Source organism: Heterodontus francisci, chromosome 13 (genome assembly GCF_036365525.1).
Source record: "Heterodontus francisci isolate sHetFra1 chromosome 13, sHetFra1.hap1, whole genome shotgun sequence".
In the NCBI taxonomy this organism is placed as follows: Eukaryota; Metazoa; Chordata; class Chondrichthyes; order Heterodontiformes; family Heterodontidae; genus Heterodontus; species Heterodontus francisci.
The window spans coordinates 29,329,435-29,352,933 of NC_090383.1; the positions used below are offsets into that span (position 1 = coordinate 29,329,435).

Below are 23,499 nucleotides of genomic sequence, written 5' to 3' on the forward strand. Positions count from 1 at the left end.
AATGCCCTGTTGATACCCCGCCCAATCCATGTTTACAGTGCTTTAGATTCCTGATAGGACATTTCAGGATCCATATCTTGGTTAGAAGTCTTATCATAGCAAAATAGTACTTAATATGTGGATCTATCAAACACTTCGATGCATGAGGGTTAAGATTAGGGATGTCACCCTCCTGTTCTTTTCAAATGTGAGAATGCCTCTCGTATGCATCAATTGGGTTGCTCTGAGATGGGTTCTGATATTGAAATCACCAAAGATACTACATGAGGTATATTTTAACTTTGTTGTGATAGTGTAAAATGGGTTGATAGCGAGTTGGCAGCCTGGTTTACGTCTCCCCCAATTTTTATTTCCATTTTATCTAAGGTATCACTTGATGGAATGGAACATGGTACAGTACTGGAAAGCTGGTGTCATACATGTAGGCAGGATCAGACTTCTGCCTTTTTCTTCTTTACTCTTCTGGAGTTTCCTAAAGAATCTTTCTAAAACTTGAAACAACTGAGGCAATTGCTAATGAAGGCTGATTGAAATAACCTATTTATTCATATATTTCTTTTAAAAACAAGTAACACTTGGAAACTTACATCAAGCTAAATCTATCCACATATTGATGCACAATGACAGAAGTACCACTTGTATTACTCAGAGGGAATGCTTGGACTGATCACATTAAGTCTGGCTGGGGAAAAAGGAACAGTCCCTCCAAACACCTGAGAACTTTTACAGATACCAGAGCAAGAGTGAGACTACATGGAATGATGGTACTGACCTTGCTCAACCTAATGGCATCAAAAAGGCCACATGAATTGACGGCCATCCTGTGGTGTTCCTAATGTGATGCAAGCCTAGCTTACCTACTGTGGCAGTGGTGGTGGTGGTGGTGGTGGGGGGGTGCAATGGAGAATGCTGAATAAGGAAAAATTAAGTTTCAGTATAAACAAAAACAATCCTTTTCAAAAATGGAATGAACTTGTTGCTTTCACAGTTGCCCTAATTAACTGTGGAAATGTTAAGTGTGTTGTTTGTCAAAAGCTGGGCGAGAAAAATGTTGATCTTGGGGCAAAAGAGACATGAAAGGTGACTGTGACTACTAAAATGTCTAAACTGTTTTACTGCTATTATGTGTAATATTTTATGAAAATTGTCATTGCCTGAGTTTAGTGGGCTGATTATTCAACCATCACTTAAGTAACATCCAACTCAATATATATATTTATGGGTAATTCTTATTTCCTCTCATCTTGCAATTTTACAGTGGATGTTATATAGACGGAGTTTTTCCAAATTGTCTTAATTACATTGCTTGCACACCTACATGCGTGAAAAGCAAGCAAAGTAGCATGTTTTATTATTTTCATGAAATACTACAGAAATGGATAGAATTGGAAAGTATACAGTCTGTTGGTAAAAGGAAAATGACTAACAATAGTGCAAGAGTGTCTACTGACTAAAAGTACACAATTTTACATTCTTCTTTTTAAAGGAAAATGTAAGGTTAGGGAATAACACTTGAACTCCCCAAATGTCATTTGTAAGAAAAAAATGACAGGTGCAAATTGGCATTGGGCAACAAGATTAGGAAATGAAACATGTGGCTGAAAGGAGAGTGATTCCATTTCATGGGACACTGGGACAGGAATGATCTGTATTGCTGGGATGGGCTGCACCTAAACCAGGCCAGGACCGAGATGCTAGCTGAAAGGATCAATAGGGCTGTAAAGGACCCTAAACTAATAAAGGTGGCGAGGACTCAAGCAGAAAGAAAAATAAAATAAAAGTGAATTAGCATCTTCTAAACCCATTCGTCTCTTTAAATATTCCTCCTTATCCCTTCAACAAGCTCTTAATGAGCTTTTTACCGATTTAACTGCCCTCAATTGCAATCCTGACCCTCCTCCTCCTCCCACCACCCACCCCCCACCCCTCCCCCATCACCCCCACCCCTCCCCCATCACCCCCACCCCTCATCTTTTTATTCTGTGGGCCCTCCGTAGAGCTGCCTGCTCCAATCGGCAAGGTAGTAGCAGGCCCCATTATGGCTATTGCCGTTATCGCTCTGAAGGCATCTCCCACCTCCTGCAGATGCTCGGCATCACTATTTGGGTGTTTAATTCAGCTTCTATCCAGTTAGGGCATTTACATTTCATGATTGCGTTGTGTTCGCAATGAAGCTGAGGCGCGGTGTCGGGATTCGGAAATTATTTGTTTTTTTTTAAAAATTCAACCCGCTTTGTCAGAACCCAAAATCCAAGGGTTCTGATGAAAGATCATAAAACTTTAAACATATGCAATATTTTGCTTTTTAAAAAAAAAATGTGGTTACATCTGGCATTTATACAACTTGTGAATCTGGTGTCATAATACGCTGGTGATTTCATGTTATATATTGTATTAATACTGGTTGCTCGTGGCCGCAACTGGAAAGAGTACATGTGCAAGTGTCAGATGAGAATATCATCAGATTATAAAATGGAAAACCTCCATACATCATCTTTTGTCCTGGCTTTAAGAGAACAGGTACGTCAATTGTTTGAAATCCATAATATCACGTTTTAACTATTGTATTAAGATTCATTTAATAATCATGTAGATGGCTCAACTTGCTTGTTAAATACTCGTTTATTGATTGGGGCCACACAGAAACCGTCACCGTGTTCTTATAATAAAGCAACATGATACATTCTGCCGGCAGAAAATAACTTAGTTTTTAATTCTTTGAGGTAAATGTATCATCCTGATAATTAACTAAACAGTCCAGGATCTATATCCAGTTTGGTGAGTTTCAATTTCCAATATCCTTGCCATTTTGTAGTGAATTGACAAGTTAATGGAGCTTACAGACAAATTAAAGAATTAATGGAAGTGATGTTCTGCATTCTAAAGTTGCACAAACTATATACAAGCAAGATTCTGTGTTCTCTCGATGGCCTAATAGATCGAGGTGTGGACTATAGTTCTGCACTAAACCATACAGACCAAAAGTCCCAATTTGTGCTGAGTTAGCACTTGGGTTTGTACAGTTGGCCCCAGCACCATGGAAATTAGTAAGTCTTCACACTTCTGATTGCTTGCCAGTGATCCCAGCTGAAAAGAGTGCTTGTGCAAGTGTCAAATGAGAATATCATTAGACTGTAAAATATAAATAAGAAAATGCTAGAAACTCTCAGTAGGTCAGGCAGCATCTGTGGAGAGTGTAACAGAGCTGACAGCCTTAATGTTAATCCCCGATGGGAAGGAGAGGGTTTTGGGTGGTTGAAATGTGAAAATTGCCCAACCTGCAGCAGCTGCAGTCAGCACAATTTTCACAGGCACTATCAGCAAGTCCGACAAGTGTCCCCCTACGCGGAGGTGGAAAGGTGAGAAACATATTTAAATCTGCTGGCTATGCTGCAATAAGGACTCCAAAGTGAGTTTAACCACTGGAGCATGGGTTTTCTGTGGGTCAGCAAGGTTGCCAGGGAAATGCTGGTGGGATTAGCAGGATGTTTATTTAGGTGCTTCATGCTCCATGTGAAAGCTTCTGGACTCTCAGGTGCTTCCTCAGTTCATTGTGGGCTACAGCTTGGTGACAGTTTCATCTATTTACTGATTTTGAGACTCTAGAGTTGGTAAGGAATAAGTTTGTGATAGGTGCTGTCATTGCTGCAGTGTTCTGGACTGATGAAGAGGAACATCAGCAGCAAGAGTGAGCTAAGGAGGGATCTGCAGATGGGCAGCAAAGTAGACAGCAACATAGGGCCCCATGTTCACACAAGGTCATATCCACTCAACAGGGTGTTCAGGCAGAGGCTGTTTCCTTCACTGTGTCATAGGAGGCTCCGGATGATATGACCTCTGGTTGCTGACCTGTGCAAGCTCCTAGAGGAAGACCATCTGCCAGATAGACCTGGCAGTCATGCCATGCCAAAGACAGTTAAAGTAACCACTGGCCTGAATTTCTATGCTTCTATCCCATTCCAGGCTGCAACAGGAGATGGATTGAGGGTGTTGCATTTGGCAGCACACTAGTGCATCAGCTAGATGACAGAAGGATTGTTTTCAAGTGTTAATGTGATGAAACCAGTTAGAGCGAGCATTGTAATTTTCATCTCTGATGGGCTTCCCAGGGGTGCAGGGTACCATGGATTACACACATGTAGCAAACGGAGCACCCTCTGACTAACCAGGAGCATTTGCGAACTGCCCGAGCTACCACTCCAGCCATGTTCAGTTCATCTGCAACCATTAAAAGGGGTTCATGCAGGTCTGTGCATGATTTCTGGTGAGTTGCCATGATGCCTTAAAACTATGGTGTCATTATACCCACAATGTTTGTATCTGAGACAAACGTGGCAGGATGGCTGCTGGGGACAAGGGATACGGCTTCCAACTGTGGCTCATGACATGTCAACCACGAGAGGTACAACGCCATCCACATCGCCATGTGATGCATCATCCAACAAGCCATAGGAAAGCTCAAGCTAAGATTCAGTTGCCTTGATAGGTCTGGAGGTTCTCTACAGTATTTACCAGGCAAGTTGTCATGAACCAATGTTGTATGCTGCAACCTATATAACATAACCCACATTTTTCAGGGTGAAGAAGGCGCTTATGACTCCTTATCAAATGAGAACAATGATAATGGAAACGATGGGTCCAGGGACAAAAGGCCACCAGAACATATTGCTGCCTGGGACATAAGGAATGCTTTAATAGCAAGAAGATTAAGTAAGACCAGTGTCAATTGCACTATTGTCGCCCTACCAACCATATCCCCTTGCACAAGCAGCCATGTGACTCACTGCAGTGGTCCAACATCCCCCAATTTATAACATTCAAATTAACTTTTCACCTTCCATACCCATTAAATTGAAATCTTACGGTGAAGTCTGCATTCACTAATGGTAAAGAATGGAATGCTGTTACAAATTTTTAATAGTGATCAAATTAATTGGATTAACAAAATGTGATACCCATATGTTAACCCTCTGCATTCTTTCTCTTTCTATGCCGACCACTTCTACGTGGTTGTGCCCCTATGGCTTCAGCAGAGATGATGGGAGGCTCCTGTTCACTTTTTTCAGTGTCTCAAGTTGCTCTTGCCTATAGCCACTGGGTTTTGGAGCTCCTGAGGACCCTGTCACTGACTACTATTCCTGCACGTGCTGTGGTGGTGTAGGTCAGCTGGACTGGAGGTACCATGTCGGGTATCGGTTGAATGGATGGCAATAGATGAGATGTGCACATGCTCTGAGAACGGTCTGCACATGCTTTGCCTGCTCCTCTACTCCCTGGGGTAGCACCACTTCAGTCCTACCAGTATGGGGGAGAGCCAAGTGCAGATCAAGCACATCTTGGTAGCTCTGATCTAGTCTGTCCACGATCTTGTCAAGACCAGTGGAGACACCAAGCTAAAGAAATATTCACCTTACAGTTGACTGATTTGGTGATAAACCTTGCCAAAAGTGAATTTGCAAAAGCCAGAGTAACCTATCTCGGGCATCTAGTAGGGGAAGGACAAGTGTTGTCAAGTACAGCAAAAGTACAAGCATTGATGGAGTTCCCTGTTCCTAAGACTAAATAGGAAATCATGAGGTTTCTGGGGATGTGTGGTTTCTACCGCAAGTTTGTACCAAATTTTAGTACTATAGCTGCTCCACTGATGGATTTGCTACAAAAAAAGAAAGCCAAGATAGTGTGATCAGGAGAGTGCCAAGCATCTTTTGAGAGGCTAAAAACCATTTTGATCAATGAACCAGTGTTGGCTCCCCCAAATTTCACTCAGCCCTTCAAGGTAGCAATTGATACTAGTGACCTGGGGGTTGGTGCAGTCCTGTTACAAGACAATGAATTGGGCATAGAAAGACATGTGGGATACTTTTCCAAAAAGCTAAATCGACACCAAAAGAGATACTCAACAGTGGAAAAAGAAACCTTGGGCTTATTACTAGCTCTTAAACATTTTGAAGTCCATTACCGCCATGACTACAGAGAGATGCTGATACTGATCATAACACCTTAGCCTTTGTGGAAAAAGTCAAAAACCAGAGTGCCAGACTATTCCAAATGCAACCTTATCACTTAAAGATGATCCACATTATGGGGAAAAACAATGTTTTGCTGATGCTTTGGCTAGAATTTAACTTTGCTTTGAGTTATCTGAGTACAAAGATGGTACAAAGCAGAACTGTATTAGTTGCAGGTAAAGAATGGATGAGAATGAGTGTGTAAATGTGTTTTAATATTTTTTTCATCTTTTTTCCACATTTTGTAGTGATGAAACACATTTAAAAATGATATTTCATTCCTCCAAGGATGGAGGTGTTATGAAAGTGCTTCCATTTTTAAATTTTTTTTTGAGAACTTGTGTTTTTGGAGATGGATTCAATGGAGGACTGAAGTGATTCCATAGATGCTGGACCTTTTTTCAAGGGTCGCTGAAAAGTCCCTGTTTAAAAACATTTACTGCATGTCACATGTCTTCAGCTAAGTAAACAACAGGTGCCTTCTGACTCTGGGAGTTGTGTACAAGAGAGGTTGCATGTCAAGATTTATGGTGCTCAAGAGTAGGTTTCATTTTTGAAGACTGTTTTGAGTCAGTTGGGTTTGTAGCCTTCTGAACGGAACACTCATCTCATCGTTTCTCCACCTCTCTGAGAAACTGTTTTTTAAAAAAAGTCCAGTGTGTGATAGCTGCAATGCCTGATGCCATATTTCTCCTGAGAAGCTTTTGGAAGACTTCCTCTTGACATGTCCTGAACCAACTGCTTCTGAAAAGATCCCAGAAACCCGTCGGCTCGAGCGCCAGACTGTATGCCATCTTGAACATAACATATCTTATCCTTTTTCTTCAAGAATTAACAAGTACTTTGGCCAAAGCATCTTTATTTTTCCTTTTAAGCAGTGGGTGGGTGTAAGTGTGTGTTGGGTATTTAGAAGGGAATGTATATATATTTACTGTCATCTTTTAAACTGTGTTAAAGCTTTGCATCTTTATTGAATGAGTCTTGTTTTATAATTTATTACTTTTGTTGTTGGTTAAAGAAACCTGGTTGGTAGATTTAGTTCTGAAACTAAAATAAGTATATAATTGGCCACATCGGTAACTGAGTAAATTTTTAAATATATGTTGTGACCTGTGGAGAAAGACTAGAGAAAGACAGTGCACTCCTCCCACCTTGGTCATAACACTGCACAGACACTACTTGCCATGCAAAGTGTTTCCAACATTTTTCTGTTGATGTTTCAGATTTCCAGCATATTGCTTTTGCATCATCAAATCAGAGGTGAGTGTTGCAGGAGACCCAACCAATATTAATGGCCAGGCTTCATTAACAAGGCCACTGACCAACTTCATGACCAAAATGAATGGGAAGTTGTTGAAACAGCAGAAAATGTGATGGTGGGAGTTGGGGTTTGTTGAGGAGTTCTGAGGCGGTCAGTGGTTCAGGAAGGGATGGGGAGGGAAGGGTATGTTTTAGGGACTGGGAGGTCTCCACTTCCTTTGTGGGACCTGGAATAGCGCTCCATCTCTTCATTGCCAGCAAAACTTTTAAACTTATGTAACAGGAACTTTTTGGGGGCCTAACTATGTCCTTGCTGATGGGCGGCCACTGCAGGAGTCACCTATTGCCACCTCTGGTTGGGTGTATCCTGAACGTTTTATCACATGACCTCTGCCTCAAACCACCACACCCCACACTCCCGCCAGGTGCACTGCTTTCCCATGCTAATTGGAAAAGGAGCAGACTCCTTGGATAGAATTTTACGCTCTGCCCCGCGGTGGCTCGGAGGTGGCGAAAGCATAAAATCAGGTGGGATGGTGGTGTGGGGGGAGCCCCCCCACCATCCCACCTGTGCCGAAATTTAGTCCAGGTCGGGAAGGCCTGTGAACGGCCTTTCTGTCCAACTGCCGATTGAGGCCCTGAACTGGGTAATTAACCCCCAAATAAGGGCCTCTTCCCATGCAGCCACAATTACCCTTGCGGCGGGTGGTCCTGTCGCTGCACAGGAAGCACAGCACAAAAACCTATGTGGCTGCTTCCTGGCTCTGCGGGGGGGGGGGGGGGGTCCCTCATTCAAAGGCACGGTGCCTCAACAAGGGACCCAGTATCAGGAAGGGGAGGGGCCCACCTGAGAGTGGAACCCCCTCCCCCATGACCCCCACCCCACGAGACCCCTCCTACCCTGACCTACTTTAAGCCTGGTTTCAGTACTGCTCCTTGGTGCCTGGTCACTGCAGCTACAGCAGCAGCCACCACCTCTGTGATGCAACTGCTGGCCTCTGATTGGCCAGCAGCTCTGCAAAGACGGGACTTCCGGTGATGGGGTCCTAAATCCTATGGAAGGCCCGCCACTGTCCATTTAAGTGCCTGATAGGCACTAAATTTGGCGGGCCTACCGTAGAAGATCGAAGCAGGGACCTCGGCGTCACTTTACCCTGACGTCAAGACCCCTGCCGCCAGCATAAAATTCCACGCCTTGATCTCTGTTAACTGTATCAGGATGGGTGGGAGCGGGTCAGTGGTGGTGGGGGAGGGGTAAGTGGTGAAAAAGGTAAATAAAGGGAACTCAACTCAACAGGCAGTTTGTCTTATTCACAGCAGTTATCCATGGTTAGGTGGGACACATGTAGTTGGGAGTCCCTTTAAAAATTTATTGTTGTTGCTTGGGTTTTCCAGGGATCGGGAACCCCGGCAGCGAAAGGGAGGTGGGAGTTGCTGGCTCCATGAGGGATGTGCCTCTTACAACATTCCTTGTTTGGAAGGAGGAGTAGGAGTGCTCTTGCTCCTGCCTTCGGCCTCCCACAACCCCATCTCATGCCTCTTCCTCCCCCCCTCTCCCCATCTCCCCCAGCCTGATCGCAGGCCTGTCCCAATCATGGGCCACTTTGACCTCCCGATTTCTGGGGACAGTCTCCAAAGATCCTTGACTGCGGCCTCCTGCTGCTGGTGTTCCCTCCCACCTGCCAGCCAGGCGGGAGACTGAGCTAAAAATGTTAATGAAGTCCTGCCATTAAGTTTGACTTCCACATTGCTGATCATGCTGTGTTTTTTTGGGCTGTTTTGAGACTGTTCCACATCCTCCCCATCTCCCTGTAAATATTGGGGCTTTTGTTACTCTGTTGGCTTAATCTTGACTTTTAGTGAAACAGCCTTTTATCCCCCATCTCTAATGTTTTTATAACAAATAAATGAAAGTGTCCAAAGCAGGGGTCGACAAATTGTCCGTACACGGACACCAGTGTCCGTGGTAAAAAGGTTAAAAACTGGTGATTTCAGCGGTGAGAAATTTCCCATTGTCTCTAGTCTGGCCTTAAAAAAATCTCAGCCATCAGTTTCACAGCTGACAGGTATTTAGAGCAGAGTCAGCGCTTCCAATTCAGACAAGTTCATGGTTTTTCGGTGGGTTCCGATTTTTTTTTTTTAAAGCTCGCCGAAAATCCCGAAATTGTCCAAAGTGGAAGCGCTGTTTCTGCTCTAAGCACCTGTCAGCTGTGAAACTGATGGCTATGATTTTTTTTTAAAACTGTCCAATCACAAAGCTGAGAGTTCCAAAACTGCAACTATCAGAGAGAGAGAAAGAGAGGGACAGAAGGAGAAGGGGGAAGAGAGAGAGAGAGAGAGAAAGGGGGGGAATAGGGCACAGAGAGAGAGACACACAGAGGGGGAAGAGAGAGGGGGGAGATGACACGGGGGGGGGCAACACAGAGAGGAGGAGACAGACAGAGGAGGGAGAGAGCGATCAAGATCACTCCTGACAGATGGACATCTGTCCGGAATACTCCGCATTGCTACAACAAGTATGTGGACAAACACTGATTACTCGTTCAAACAAAAGATTGCCAGTATCTCACTAAATCAGTGTCCAACTTGGTGACGAGAAAGTAAGTTAATAAATTAGTCCTCATTTAAAGCTTCTTGACAAAAATGCACATTTGTTGCTGTTTTGATTAATGGTAAGATACATTATTATTGCCTTTATCTTTCCGAAATTGTCTCACCGGCCTCCTATGTAAGACAAAAATTGTAATGTGGCCCCCACACGCGAAAAGGTTGGACACCCCAGTATCAAGCCTTTAACCTTACAGCGAGGTTATTTACTTTTACCTGAGACACAAGCTCTTTTACATCTATATAAATGTTGCAATTCCGCTGCTATCCATTTGGAATCACGTTGTTCCAGAACTAGTATTGAGGGGAAAACAGGCAAGAAAATCCAAGGAATCTCCAGAAGTTAGCACTTTAATTTCCTTGTGAATACAACAGTATGGTGTAATGGTATTGTGATATTGGCAAAAACAGAATGTTGCTGACCCATATACAATATTTAGTAAATACAATGTTACGGATAGCTTTAATAAACCTGAAGCTATGATGAACTGTTTACAATTCCTTAACAAAATCTATTCTGAATTTGAAGGTTGAAAAACTGTCAGGGAAGACATTGTAAAAATTTATTATGTTTCAATTACCACATTAGAAACAGTAATTTTATTTTGCTGCAAATTGGATTAAAGAACAAATTTTACAGGTATGTCAAAGATAAGTAACCACAATGCACATCATTTATTATCCAGCTTGAGGGCAGATAACCTGAGTGGCCAATGTAATTTTAAAGTTGTCTGTATCATCTAATTATATTATGTTATAAGTGCACATTTGCTAGCAGGTGGGTGATTTGGCTTGGACATAAATTGGCTAATGTGGAGTACAATCTTACAGATAGTGACGAAACATTTTGTAACTGAATAACATATGCAGTAACAACCGCTCCACTTTTTGCAGAAAAACTTTTTGTTAGTAATTATCTTGTCAGAGCTGAATCAGAATCAACAGTGATAGACTAAGATATAGACATATGTGAATTTAAGAGATTTGCTTTATTGGAGGAACTGAAGGTGCTCTTTATTTGTAATTGTGTTTATCTAATTTTGTCATTAGCTTTGGTGAGTAAATGACATTTTGCCCATGAGAGATTCTGTTGTTTCTGCATTTTAGAATCCAGGACCTGGTTTCACTGCTTGTCAAGATGAATAAACTAGGCTTGGCTACCTACTGTTAATCTCTCTGTCCTTAGATGTCATTCTCTACTTTTCTGTTTTACATTACTCTTCTGATGTATATCTGTTTCACCCTATAAAATTCTCCTGATTAGGAGATTACTGCCCTTTTGTTGGCTGCCCTGTCTTCAGATACATACTATACACACAGGTGGAGAAGTTATGATCACTGACCAACGCAAGCAAATGGACCGCTGGCTGGAGCACTACCTAGAACTGTACTCCAGGGAAAATGTTGTCTCTGATACCGCCCTCAATCCAGCTCAGTCCTCTGCCAGTCATGGACGAACATTAACAAAATCGGAACCCAGTGATGCCATTGATTCTCTAGCCAGTGGAAAAGCCCCTGGGCAGGACGGCATTACCCCTGAAATAATCTAGAGTGCCAAACCTGTTATACTGCCAGCACTCCATGAACTGCTTTGCATGTGCTGGGATGAGGGAGCAGTGCCACAGGACATGCGCAATGTCAATATCGTTGCCCTCTATAAGGACAAGAGTGACCGCGGTGACTGCAACAACGACCATGGAATCTCCCTGCTCAGCATAGTGGGAAAAGTCTTCACTCGAGTCATTTTAAACATACTCCAGAAGCTGGCTGAGCGTGTCTACCCTGAGGCACAGTGCGGCTTTTGAGCAGAGAGATCCACCATTGTCATGCTGTTCTCCCTTCTCCAGCTACAGGAGAAATGTCGTGAACAACAGATGCCCCTCTACGTTGCTTTCATAGATCTCACCAAAGCCTTTGACCTCATCAGCAGACGTGGTCTCTTCAGACTACTAGCAAAGATCGGATGTCCACCAAAGCTACTAAGTATCATCACCTCATTCCATAACAATATGAAAGGCACAATTCAGCATAGCAGCGCCTCACCAGACCCCTTTCCTATCCTGAGTGGCGTGAAACAGGGCTGTGTTCTCGCACCTACACTGTTTGGGATCTTCTCACTGCTGCTCTCACATGCGTTCATGTCTTCAGAAGAAGAAATTTTCCTCCTCACAAGATCTGATGGCAGGTTGTTCAACCTTGCCCATCTTAGAGTGAAGACCAAAGTACAGAAGGTCCTCATCAGGGAACTCCTCTTTGCTGATGATGCTGCATTAACATCTCACACAGAAGAGTGTCTGCAGAGAGTCATCGACAGGATTGCGGCTGCCTGCAACGAATTTGGCCTAACCATCAGCCTCAAGAAAACGAACATCATGGGACAGGACGTCAGAAATGCTCCATCCATCCACGCTCTGGAAGTGGTTCAACAGTTCACCTACCTAGGCTCAACTATCACCAGTAACCTGCTCTCAATGCAGAAATCAACAAGCGCATGGGAAAGGCGTCTGCTGTTATGTCCAGACTGGCCATGAGGGTTTGGGAAAATGGCGCACTGACACGGAACACAAAAATCCGAGTGTTTCAAGCCTGTGTCCTCAGTACCTTGCTCTATGGCAGCAAGGCCTGGACAAAGTATGTCAGCCAAGAGCGACGTCTCAACTCATTCCATCTTTGCTGTCTCCGGAGAATCGTTGGCATCAGGTGGCAGGACCGTATCACCCAGCACAGAAATCCTCGAGGCAGCCAACATCCCCAGCATATACACCCTACTGAGCCAGCGGCGCTTAAAATGGCTTGGACATGTGAGCCACATGGAAGATGGCAGGATCCCCAAGGATGCATTGTATAGCGAGCTCGTCACTGGCATCAGACCCACCGGCTGTCCATGTCTCTGCTTTAAAGATGTCTGCAGACGCGGCATGAAGTCCTGTGACATTGATCACAAGTCTTGGGAGTCAGTTGCCAGTGATCGCCAGAGCTGGCGGACAGCCATAAAGGTGGGGCTTAAGAGTGGCGGGTCGAAGAGACTTAGCAGTTGGCAGGAAAAAAGACAGAAGTGCAAGGGGAGAGCCAACTGTGTAGCAGCTCTGGCAACCATTATCTGCAATTTTATCTTCCTGTGGAAGAGTTTGCCACTTTAGAATTGGCCTTTATAGCCACTCCAGGCGCTGCTCCACAAACCACTGACCACCTCCAGGCGCTTACCCATTGTCTCTTGAGACAAGGAGGCCAAAGAGAGAAGCAGGTGAAGAAGTTGCACAGAGACCATGAGTTAAAATGTCTTGTGACAACAGCAGTGTGAGAAATGGTCTGCTTTCCTTTTGCTGATTTTCTACTGTCTCTCCTCAATGACCACAATAACAATCGTCTCCTTGGGTTTCATGGTTTATTGGATGAATTTGCACTCCTGACAGTGTGAATCCACAGAGGTCATTCAATAATGTCCATCTACCACCCAGTGACATGATGTAGCTAACTCTATTCTGTCAACAAAAGTCATTTGCATTGGCATTGCATATTCTTTTGCTTGCTCGCTAGCTAATACAGTTGTGCTGCTCTCCATTGATGCTTGTATGCATAGCTACTTTATTTATAGGAAGAAATGTGTTTTGATTCCATTAGATTGGTAAGAGCTATATACAGCTTAATTGCCCCCATGTCCATGGCTGAGTTAATAATTGTGTTCAATGTCCATGGTGGAACATGTTGGTGCCTATCACTGGTCCAAAAAAGTTTTTTTTTTTCTCCTAGGTTCCTTGCAGCACTGTACTAGAAATTTAATTTTCAATTCTTGGAATATCCTGGATGGTTAGCAATCCTTGGCTGTACTGACTTCCTGATTATGATGAAATAATAGGTCCTCAATCTGCATAAGGTGTGTGCCCCATAAGAGTGAAAAATCAGACATTTTAGTATCCTACCTGTTCAGGGGTGGAGCAGGATTCACTCATTCTAACTTAACTACCACCACCTCCCCCACCCCGCTTAGTGTCTGTCAGATGGGAGGAGTTAAAATTCCCCTTTTCTGTCTCGGCTGAGATATGAAAAACGGTCGCTTGGGTGAATTTAAGATAGCTGCTGGCACCAAAGGAACTGGGTGGTGTATTTTATTGGCCCCCTGGAGACGGGCTAGAAGGCGGCGGGGAGCCCATAGAATTGCGACAGGAGGCAGCGGAGCGGAGGGCCTGTTGCATTTCTGTTGTGCTGTAATTTAGTCGGGGACGGGATTGGTTGAAGACGGCCTTCCCGTCCAGAGGTGAATTGAGGCACTTGAGAGGACTGTTAACAGCTACTTAAGGGCCTCTTCCCCTGCCACTAGCATTAATCCAGTGGTGGGGGTGCCTCCGCTCTGCAGGGAGGGCACCCAGTAAAATGAAGGTGACCTCTCTGTGGACTTGGGAGGGGGATCCTCCACTGAGGGCAATCTGTGGCCCATGGAGGGCACCGGCCAGCAAACAACCCATCTCCCTGGACACCCCTCCCCCTGTACTCAACGCCCACCCTCCCCCGGACACCCCCTTTGCTGGGGGCTGCCAGACTATCTCAGAACTGGGCCTCTAGCGCTGGTCCTTTGTCCAAGGCCTGGTGCATTACTGGCAGGGGCCAGCGCCTCCAGTCATGTTGCCAATACTACTGAGCTGCCAGCCCTGTGATTTGGCCAGCAGCTTTTTGAGGTGGAATCCCCGCCTTTAAAGTAACGGGGATTCCATCACTGGGTGTTTAATTGGCCTGTGCCTTAGAATCGCGCCGGTGGAATTTCAAATGGCGGAGGCGGGATTCCCACCGCCTTTTTGGCCCGGCTTCGTGAGCCCCGCCAGTGCCATTAGATTCAGCCCAGTGAAACAGAGGAAATTGATAAAGATCATTTTATGTTTAAAGAGCGAGATACTCTTAATCACTCTGTTTTGAAGGGGGCTGCTTGTAATGCACCACTGTAGTTTAGGTTGTGCCTTGATTTTTCACATTTTCTTTTTAATCTTTCTCTACTCTAAATTCCCTATCAACCAAGGCTTGGAATAGTTTCATTCAATTACTTGTCTAATTCTGGGAATTCTATAACAGGTTGTTGTGCTACATGTTCTCTGTGGAATACTTGCAGTGGTAACATATCCTCAAACCATTGGAGTAATTACAATATCAGTAAAAGGTCCAAGATGAGATTACTGAAAGTAAATGTTCAAAAATGGGATTTTACTCGATCCAATTGGTTGGATTTGATTGCAGAATGTGAGTGAATTGATTGAGGGCTGAGGGAGCATTGCAAGATAAATTGAAGTTCTTTGGCAACTGAGTTGAATATCAAAATTGTTTTGCAGATTTTCTGACAGTGTGGTTGAAAAAAAAGTAGTAGAACAGAGTGGTTTTGAAAAGAGTATGGTGTTAAGAGTGTTAAAGTCAGGAATTTGGGGCAAGTGGGAATTTGGTACAGAGGGAGAAGGAGGTGCTTTTTTTAACCTCCAATACTGGAAGTGGTTCATGTAAATTTACAGAGTATGAATATAACATGTTTGTCCACTGCTTCATGCAAGTTAGTGTGAAGAAAAAGAAAAGAAAAATTAGAACAAACTAAAAACTAGATATAAAGAATATAAATAATGTAGAATAAAAACAGAAAATGCTGGAAATTCTCAGCAAGTCTGGCTGCATCTATGGAGAGAGAATCAGTTTTACTGTTTTAGGTTGATCTTTCATCAGAACTGGTAAGGGTTAGAGATATAACAGGTTTCAAGTAGGTACAGAGATGTCCAGCTGGGGGAAGGGAGACAAAGAACAAGGGAAGGTCTGTGATAGGGTGGAAGTCAGGACACATTAAATGACAAAAGAGATGATGGTGCAAACAAACCCTGAGCTTTCAGTCACCTGTCATTTTTAATACTCCGCTCTACTCCCCCTGTCCTCTGTCCTCGTACACTGTTATAAGGAAACTCAATATAAGCTGGAGGAACAGTGCCTCATTTTTCGATAAGGCACTTCACAGCATTCTAATCTCAGCAATCAGATCATAACCTCTGCCACAGTTTTTTTTTGTTTGTTTTGGCTGTTGGGAATGATTTTGCATTTTACAATTAATACCTCCTTAAGATACTTTCTTTTTGTTTCTTTACTTGATCCATTACCACCCCACTTTTGCCTAGCAGCATCATCTCTTTTGTCTTTTAATTTTCATCCCATCACAGATCTTCCTTTTATTCTTTTTCTTCTCTTCACCCGCTTTCTTGGTTTCTGTACTTGCTTTAAACCTGTTACATCTCTAGCTTTTTCCAATTCTGATAAAGATCATTAACCTAAAACGTTAAGCAGGGTATTTAGCCCCTGCCAGGGCTGGGAACGCGGACAGGTGGGCAAAGGCCATCTTGCACTTACCTGCTATGGCATCTTGTTGCTGCTTTTAAGCTGAAAGGCCTCCTATTGGTCCTCCAGCTTCGAGAGCCCACACAACATCCTTAATTGGAGAAAGCCCGCCCTGTGTCCACAAATTGGCCAATTCAGGGAAAATCACAGGTGACTGACTATTTCCCACACAATGGACTGACTTTTGTTCAGCTCCCGTTGTCAGGCTCCGTAACAGAGGGGGCTGGAAGGTCGGAGCAGCAGCGGCCCACCACAGAGTCTGCACCTGGATTACTGAGCCTGATCTTCCCGACGGTGGTGAGGCTCTGTGGCGGTACCCCCTACTGCTTGGCGATGGAACCCCACTTTAAATATTTCAACAAACCTCATGAATACATTTACCTACAATTCCCCGTGATCTTACCGGCTCTCCGGGATCTTCCCTGCAACGAGTGGCACTCATGAGCCTTCACTTTCCCATCCGGAGAAAGCTGGCACCACCGAGGTGGGGAGCTTAGGATTTTTAGTGAAGTGGTGGGGCAGAGATGGGGTCAACTCTGCATTTCTAGCGTGGGGAGATGGGGGCGGGGAGGGGCACCTCTGCAGTTTGTGCAGTTGGGGGAGAGGTCAAATCTTCAATGTAAGTGTTTTGGAATTGTGCAGGGGAATGGGGCGGCCATTTATTTTCATTGTATTGCAGGGGAGCGAGTCATAAATGTATTTACAGTGTAGTGGGGGTGGGGTACAGGGGTCAACTCTGTAGTTTCTGTGTAGGTCTGACAGCCCTTTAAAAATGACGCCAGCGCCTGCGCAGAGGCAGCTGACGCTATTCACGGCATTGCATGAGGCCACCCCCACCACATGATTGAGGAGGGTGGCCCGCCCTGCATATTTAAATGAGCCACCGCGCGCTAGATTGCGGTGGCATGGCGGCGTGTGACCTGTGCATGCGGGCCGCCATTTCTTTCGCCCATTGCCACTCCCGGCCACCTGCCACCTCTTGAGAGGGAGGAAGGAGCCTCAGAGAGTCCATCGGCACCTCATACTCATCCACCCTTCACCAGCACAGCTACTTGCACCTTGGTGGGATTGCGCACGAGTTTAGATCTGGGCGCAGAATCTGGTGAGCATAGCATACAAGTGTCCGAGCAGCTGATGGAGGCGGTGACAGCCCATACCTCTGACAGTTGGTGGACTTTAGGAGGCCAAGCTCATGATGTGCTTCTGGTTTTGGCAGCAACAAGGGAAATCACAGAATCATTACAGTGCAGAAGGAGGCCATTCGGCCCATCATGTCTGCACTGGTTCTCCGAAAGAGCAATTTCCTCAGTTCCATTCCCCTGCCTTCTTCCCATAACACTGCACATTCCTCCTTTTCATATAACCATCTAATTTTGAATGCTTCAATTAAAAAAAAAAATGGAACCTGCCTCCACCACACTCTCAGGCAGCGCATTCCAGACCTTAACCATTCGCTGCGTGAAAAAGTTTTTCCTAATGTCACTTTTGCTTCACTTACCAAATACTTTAAATCTGTGCCCTCTCGTTCTCGATCCTTTCACGAGTGGAAACAGTACCTCTCTATCTACTCTGTCCAGTCCAGAAAGTCCATGTACGCAACATCAACAGCATTGCCCTCATCAACCCTCTCTGTTACCCCCTCAAAAAAACTCCAGCAAGTTAGTTAAACATGATTTTCCCTCAAACCCATGCTGGCTTTCCTTAATTAACTCGCATTTGTCCATGTGACTATTGATTTTGTCCCGAATTATTTTTCTAGAAGTTTTCCCACCACTGATGATAAACTGACTGGCCTGTAGTTGCTGAGCTTATCTTTACACTCTTTTTTGAACAAGGATGTAACTTTGCAATTCTCCAGACCTCTGGCACCACCCCCGAGTCTAAGGAAGACTGAAAAATTATGGCCAGTGCCTCTGCGATTTCCACCCTCACCTCCCTCCGTATCCTTGGTTGCATCTCATTCGGTCCTGGTGCTTTATCCACTTTAAGTACAGACAGCTTATCTAATATTTCCTCTTTATCAATTTTAAACCCCTCTAGTGTCTTACCTCCTCTTTCAACATTGTCTGGGTTGCATCTTCTTCCTTGGTAAAGACAGATGCAAAGTATTCATTTAATAATGCCGGAGCTGCAGTAAGAGATGCGGCAACATCTAGCAGAAATGCAAGAGGCTATGATAGCCCAAGCGTAGTCGATGGAGGAGTCTATCCAAGCCTTGACCTCAACATTGTCTCTGGCTGGTACGAGTGGCCTCCTCCATTGAGAAGTTGGCAGATCTAATGGAAAGCCACATTCAGCAGAACTCTGTGTTTGATGGATATTTGTACAGACCTCCATACCCTCTTCTTGACCATGGGCACAAGGCAACAGTGCCAGGGCGAGAGGGGGCAGGGACCTTCAGTCACCACCAGGTCCTCTGTCCTCTGAGGTTAACAGAGAGGGAGGTGGAGTCTATGCATCCTGCCGCTAGGTGCCCTTCTCAGGGTGACCCTGGTGCAAGCAGCAGCTCCTCTGCCCCTCTGCTGGTGTCACCAGTTCACCCAACATCCCAGCTGTAAAAAGGCGATACTGCTTCTTTGCGGGAGGCCTGCTGCATGCCGGGGCTCTACAGCCCTAAGGTATCTCGAGGACGGCAGCCAAGGTCATCCATAGCCACAGGGCACCAAAGTCAGCAGGCATCCTCCATCTCAGTTGACAGCATAGGGGCAGCACCACGTAGGAGTTCAGGTAAGTGAATTAAGAAGTGCACTTAGAATCACTGGGCTGAATCTTCTGTGCCTGCTGCCGATGGTGGTGGGCGAAAAAAAACAGTGCCCCACCTGTGCGGGCTGCATGTCGCGGAGCTGCCACAATCTTCCATATGGCAGCTCATCTAATAGCTGGGGCGGGCCGGCACCCCCCCGAACACATGGAGAGGGCTGGCTGTTCGTCCCCGGCAATTGCGCCAGTTGCCTATGCACAGGCGCTGATGCCATTTTTAAATGGCTATCAGCCCTACTGGAAAATTTAAGTATTTAAAGATAAAGTTGGAGAATTATTCTAGAAATAAATTTTAGAGCAAGCTTTCTATACAAGCAGATTAGATGCAATGATGGTCTTTTTGATGAACTCTGTACAAGATTTATTGTTAACTACTTCAGCAATATTTCTTTATATTACTAGTGATGATAGTGAAGAGACCGTGGGTATGTTCTGAGGCTGAAACCATAAGACCAGTGAAGAAAAAGTGTAAAGTTACATCTACGAGAGATGTACATTCTCTATTTGTGACGGATAAAACAGGTTATGGAATACTGGAATAGGGGTATTCTTCATTCACTTATTTATGACCAACAGAGCAGTGTTTTCACTAGAAGTGGTTGGCAAATTCTGTTACTTTGGGTCCATGGTGGCAGACAATCTGTTCCTTGATGCAGAGCCCTATACGCGCATCGGGAATGCTGCTACCACCTTTGGCTGACTTGTGAAACACGCATAGGTTAACACCAAGCTGACCCTTAGGACCAAGCTGATGGTTTATAAGGTTTGTGTTCTCAGCACCTTTCTGGATGGATGTGAAACATGGGCAACTCTCAGCTACCAGGAAAACAAGCTCAATAATTTCCAATTTCGCTGTCTGCAGTGCGTTATGGGTATATACTGGCAGGACAAAATCTCAAATGTGGCAGTCCTCTCAAAGGCAGAGCTCCCAAGTGTATTGGCATGAATGAAACAGAGGTGGCTTTGGTGGATGGGACACTTTCGCAGGATGGCAGATGGTCGCATACCCAAAGGCCTTCTGTATGGTGAGGTAGCCGGGGCAAGATGACCAGTGGGGTGCCCAAAGCTCCTCTTGAAGGATGTTTGCAAGCATGACATAAAGGCCCTATCGCATCTGGGAGTTACTAGTTGGCGAAAGAGGGAAATAGCGACACATCCTGTGGACTGCTGCTGACGTCAATAACAACTCACAGCGTCACTAGGCAGCTTCACATGCAACACTTGTGGCAGAATCTGCCTCTCAAGGATTGGCCTTCACAGCCATCAGCAAAGGTGTAACAGGAGAAGACACCCCATCTAAATGGATTGTTTTTTGCATGTCCATCATCTTTCATAGATTAAAGGATGCCATCTACTATTTATGACCAGTGGGTAATTCAAATGTAACTTCTATTATACAGTATTCTGTGATTTTTTTAAACCTCTCTTTTGGGTAGTACCATTCTGCGATTGGATCCATTTTTCTTTGAAACTAGAAAGCTGGACATGTTTGTGGCTCAGGGGAAGATCTACTTAGTCCAAGAGGTACTCTATAAGATAAGCCAGGGTCAATGTGGTCTTCTGGACTAGTTCCAATTATCTAAAGGGGTTGGAGACGAATTTTCCAGATTTTCTTTTTCCCCAATTAGCCTGGGTTTTTATTTGTTTCTTCATCTTTCCCAGAAGATTACATGCCTCTGATGGGTAGGGAGTCTCTGTACCATGGTCTACTGGGCATCATGACTGTATGGGACAAGCAGGATGGACCAATGGGTCTTTTCCTATCTTGACACTTTCAAATGTTCGTATATAAATCACTGGTCTTACTGAATAGTACAGTGAATAGAGGTGTGGAACAGGGATATTAGCTCATGGCATATGAAGGGAGTTTGGTAAGTGGCATTTTAAGGGTTACTCTCTCGTCTTTCTGTTTAAATTTAGCAATGAACTAAAATTACTGTTTAACTTAAGAGGCGAGTTAAGTTTCTTCCAGTTCTAGATAGGGATATACAAGATCTCAGAGTAGCGGTAGATAGCTAAAACTGGTTTCTGAGCTCCAGCAAAGTTGATTCTTCATTGCTTTCAGAGAGTATATATTCAGGCGTCTCTGAGTGCTGCTTGAGGGCACAGTGTGTGAAGAAAGCAGTTTGGTAAGTTCACAAGGAGAGGAACTACAAATTAATTAAGAAAAATCAATTTAATAGAGAGAGAGAGAGCACAAGCAGGAGAGTTCACTGGGAATCAGCAAGGGAGGAGTGGGGCTAACTGCTGCTGCCGCTGCCGCCAGTCTGCTGGTGTTTGGAAAGAAAAATCGAGGGGTGACATCACAGGGAAGCAGATAGGTGATTGGCTGGGTAAGACTTTGGAGCCCCAAACAGCACGAGAGGGGAGAGAGAGCGGTGAAGCACAGGGAGCTAGTTGGTGAGTATCTGGTGTGTATTTTCTTACTACTTTTCTCTGCTGATTTTTATTTTTTCTCTAACATTTAAGTCTATCGACTGTGTAGAAGCTAAAATATCAGTAGTCGGTTGGCGGTTACTTGTTAGTTCTATTTATAACCATTTTATTGTGCTTGTTAAACTTAAAATTTTAGTGCAGTAAATAAGCAATTTGAGGCATGGCAGGACTGCTCCCACCCGTCAAATGTACATCCTGTGCAGGACACATGAGACTCCAGGACCCAACCCATGTCCTGGCCAACTATATGTGCAGAAAGTGCCACCAAATGCAAAAGCTCGAGCGCCGAATCTTGGAACTTGAGGAGCAGCTGGTGTCACTGAGGTGCATTCGCGAGGATGAGAGATAGGTGGATAGCACGTTTCAGGAGGTGGTCACCCTACAGCTTAAGACAGCGCAGGCAGAGAGGGACTCGGAAGCTGCCAGACAGACAAGAAGGACAAGGCAGGTGCAGGAATCCCCGAAGGGCATCCCACTTTCTAACCAGTATTTAGTTCTGAGTACCGATGGGAGAGAGGGTTCCTCTGGAGAGTGTAGTGAGCATCATGACCAGAGCACCATGGTGGCTCAGCTGTGCAAGGAGGGAGGAGAAAAAACAGGAGAGCAATTTTAGTAAAGGCTTCTATAGTTAGGGGAGCAGACAGGTGTTTCTGTGGTTGCAGATGTGATTCCAGGGTGGTATGTTGCCTCCCTGGCGCAAGCGTCATGAATATCACTGGCTACAGAGCATTCTGGAGGACGAAGGTGCACACCCAGAGGTCATGGTCCACATTGGTACCAGCGGTATAGCTAGAAAAAGGGATGAGGTCTGCAGGCTGTGTTTAGGGAGTTAGGAAAGAAATTAGCAAGGTAATAATCTCCGGATTACACTCAAGACCATGTGCTAGTGAGTATAGTCACAGGAGAATCCACCAGATGAAAATGTAGCCAGAGAGCTGGTGCAGGAGGGAGGGCTTCAGATTTCTGGGGAAAGTGGGACCTGTACAAGCTGGAAGGTCTACACCTGAACAGGACCGGGACGAATATCCTTGCAGGAAGGTTTGCTAGTGCTGTTGGGGATGGTTTAAACTAGATTAGCAGGGGGATGGGAACCTGAGGGCAGTTTCAAATAGGACAAATTCAGAACACGGAACGGGAGGCAGAAAATTAGCGAATGACTCTGAAAGACAGAAGAAGCAAAGGTTAAAAAATGTGCAGCACAGGAATTTGGCAGTGTTAAAAGGTATTTATTGAAATGAAAATAAAGCCGATGAGCTGAGGGCACAGAGGGCACAAAGACAGGTGGCAACATGATATCATTGCTATAGCTTGGCTTAAAGAAGGGCAAAAATGGCAGCTCAAGATCCCTGAGTATAGGGTTTTCAGGCAGGGTAGAGAAGGGGATAAAAAAAAGGAGGGGGTGTGCAGCATTATTGGTTAAAGAATAATTACAGCTGTGAGGAGGGATGTTATGCTAAATGAATCATCAAATGAGGCCATATGGGTTGAGCTCAGAAATAAAAATGAGCAGCCACACTACTAGGAGTGTACTATAGACCCCCAAATAGTGAGAGGGAGATGGTAGAACAAATATGTAGGCAAACTTCTGAGTGCAAAAACAATAGGGCAATAATAATTGGGGATTTCAACTACCCTAATATCAACTGGGAGACAAACAGTCTGAAGGGCACAGAGGGGACTAAATTCTTGAACTGCGTTCAAGGGAACTTTTTTAGCCAGCACGTAACAAACCCAATGAGAAGGGATGCAATTCTAGATTTAGTCTTGGGAAATGAAGCTGGGCAAGTGGATGAAGTAGCATTGGGTGACCATTTTGGAGATAGTGACCATAATACAGTTAGATTTAGCAATATTATGGAAAAGGACAAAGATAGAACAGGAGTAAAAGTTCTAAATTGGGGGAAAGCAAATTTTATGAAGCTGAGAGGTGATCTGGTGAAAGTGGACTCGATACAGCTACTTGAAGGAAAATCAGTGGCAAATGATTGGGAGGCATTCAAAAGTGAGATTCTATGGGCACAGTGTAGACATGTCCCCATAAAGAAAAAATGTGGTACTGCCAAATCTAGAGCCCCCA

The 23,499-nt window shown here is 44.7% G+C and overlaps 1 protein-coding gene across 5 annotated transcripts in view; it reads left to right on the top strand.

The window, feature by feature from the left end:
* Positions 1 to 23,499, top strand: part of prkn (parkin RBR E3 ubiquitin protein ligase) — a 1,503,655-nt gene that overhangs the window by 1,590 nt on the left and 1,478,566 nt on the right. The gene's annotated exons all lie outside the window — the stretch shown is intronic.